The sequence below is a fragment of the Schistocerca serialis genome, unplaced genomic scaffold, assembly GCF_023864345.2.
Source record: "Schistocerca serialis cubense isolate TAMUIC-IGC-003099 unplaced genomic scaffold, iqSchSeri2.2 HiC_scaffold_1192, whole genome shotgun sequence".
Lineage (NCBI taxonomy): Eukaryota > Metazoa > Arthropoda > Insecta > Orthoptera > Acrididae > Schistocerca > Schistocerca serialis.
In genome coordinates this window covers 415,001-417,500 of record NW_026047395.1, presented here as the reverse complement: position 1 = coordinate 417,500, position 2,500 = coordinate 415,001, and the positions used below count along the sequence as shown (strand labels likewise).

Sequence of the window (2,500 nt, the reverse complement as noted above, 5' to 3'; positions counted from 1 at the left end):
CACAGTTATCCAAGTAACGTGGGTACGATCTAAGGAACCATAACTGATTTAATGAGCCATTCGCGGTTTCACCTTAATGCGGCTTGTACTGAGACATGCATGGCTTAATCTTTGAGACAAGCATATGACTACTGGCAGGATCAACCAGGGAGCTGCGTCAACTAGAGCTGAGCAGCCGGCCGCCCGGGAGTGTGTCCCGGGGGCCCGCGCGAACACGCAAGCGTCCGCTCGATTATTCTGCAAACAGGAGGAGGCTGAGCTCCCCTGCACAATACACCTCGAAACCCTCTCAGGTCCCGGCGGCGCGCAGCGCCGTCCTAAGTACTTGGTCGGGTTCGAGAGAGGCGCAATCGCCCGGAGTTTGGCGAGTAGACGCTTTAGGTGCGACCACCCGTGCTCCCAACTGAGCTTGCCGCTGCCGACAGAGGCCCGGGAGCGTGCTGTCGTGGCATTGCCGGCGGGAGACAACACGCGCCACCTACGGTGACCGGCAGCTCCAACGCCAGCGCCACAGAAGGACAAAAGCCCCACTTGGGTGCCGAAGCGAACTCTCCCAGCACAGCGCACGCGCCAACACGTCCGCACAGCTGCGATACAAACCACCTGCGAGAACCGCAGAGGCGACCGAGCAGCAGACGGCGTCGCGGCGCCGAGCGCCGGGCGGCGGCGCATCCTCAGCGCGCACAGTCCTCAATCGGACCAGCACACTGCAGATGTCCACCGCGCTTCGCACCGGGCCCGCGAGGACCTACTTTGGCCGCACGGCGCCGCGTGCAGGGTGCGCCGGCGCGCAGCTGCGCCGCCTGCCGCCTCCGTCGGCCGGCGCGCCTGCCACTGGCCGCCCCCACCAGCCGGCTGTAGCGCGTGCGCCCACGCACCGCGCGGCCAGCACGCCGGGAGGCCCCCCCTCACCGGCCGGGGTCGGTCCCACCCAGCCACCGCCGCGTATCGCTTCACACCCAGATGCCATTCACGTTCGTGGGCATGGTGGGTATCGCTGAAACAACCGGTTGGTAGCTCAACCGATCGTCGCCATCACTGATTTACCTCTAGCGAGAACAACCGCACCACAACGGTTTACCAGTTGTTCATTTGCGTAACGTCACCAGCAAACGTAGACGTCCATCGCCATTTGCAAATTCAACGATTGTTGCATGCCTGTGTCAGGTGTCACGACACACTATGTCTGCCCACATACACGCAACAACATGTGCACGCTTCGCGAACACGTGGAAGGTGGCCCCCGTACGTATGCGATGTCCATTGCGCGAACGACTGTCAACCGGCCTCTGTCGCATGTCGCAGATGTGGAACGCAGTGCACCATGCTGTCACGGTGTGTGAGAAGAGACGACTACGTCTGACAACACGCGCCACTACATCAACAGACGGCTCATGCTGATCGCCATCCAGGGCATACCACACTGCAATCCGGCTCTTATAGGGAGACGACATGTAGCTGAGTGCACAACAGTTGGACCGCATGGGTCGCCGTTGTTGGCGCAGTCGTTGTACGGTCACATGTACCACGATGTATCATTCAGTACATGAGGACCAATGTGCAGTACAGTGTGTGATTTGGACGTACAACATCAGCAGACAGTTGACACAGGCCGTACCACAGCGTAGGCTAAGTGCTTCGCCATGCGAATGCCAATGAACAACTGCGAAGGGCATTGAGCATGTACGTCCTGCTGCCATCCACATTACAGTGTATCGCTGCAAGGTGTTTAACATGAAGCGATACACTGGGGACCAGGCAGTGCGAGTAGCAAACTATATTGCGGGGGTTGCAGGTAGGCAACACTACACTAATTTAACGCGTCGTATGACAATTACAGAGCGGGTTAAGGCCCAACGTGTGTTGGGTTAAGGCCCAACGTGTGTTGGGTTAAGGCCCAACGTGTGTTGGGTTAAGGCCCAACGTGTGTTGGGTTAAGGCCCAACGTGTGTTGGGTTAAGGCCCAACGTGTGTTGGGTTAAGGCCCAACGTGTGTTGGGTTAAGGCCCAACGTGTGTTGGGTTAAGGCCCAACGTGTGTTGGGTTAAGGCCCAACGTGTGTTGGGTTAAGGCGCAACGTGGGTTGGGTTAAGGCGCAATATAGGTTGGGTTAAGGCGCAATATAGGTTGGGTTAAGGCGCAATATAGGTTGGGTTAAGGCGCAATATAGGTTGGGTTAAGGCGCAATATAGGTTAGGTTAAGGCGCAATATAGGTTGGGTTAAGGCGCAATATAGGTTAGGTTAAGGCGCAATATGGGTTAGGTTAAGGCGCAATATGGGTTAGGTTAAGGCGCAATATGGGTTAGGTTAAGGCGCAATATGGGTTAGGTTAAGGCGCAATATGGGTTAGGTTAAGGCGCAATATGGGTTAGGTTAAGGCGCAATATGGGTTAGGTTAAGGCGCAATATGGGTTAGGTTAAGGCGCAATATGGGTTAGGTTAAGGCGCAATATGGGTTAGGTTAAGGCGCAATATGGGTTAGGTTAAGGCACAATATGG

The 2,500-nt window shown here is 56.8% G+C and overlaps 1 non-coding gene across 1 annotated transcript in view; it reads right to left on the bottom strand.

Annotated features, from left to right (window-relative positions):
• The window catches only part of LOC126434595 (small subunit ribosomal RNA), a 1,910-nt gene extending 1,759 nt beyond the window's left edge, over positions 1-151 (bottom strand). The window contains exon 1 of the ribosomal RNA XR_007579345.1: positions 1-151. This exon is cut by the window's left edge and continues 1,759 nt beyond it. This is a non-coding gene — a ribosomal RNA (small subunit ribosomal RNA).
• Between the last annotated feature and the right edge of the window lie 2,349 nt (positions 152-2,500).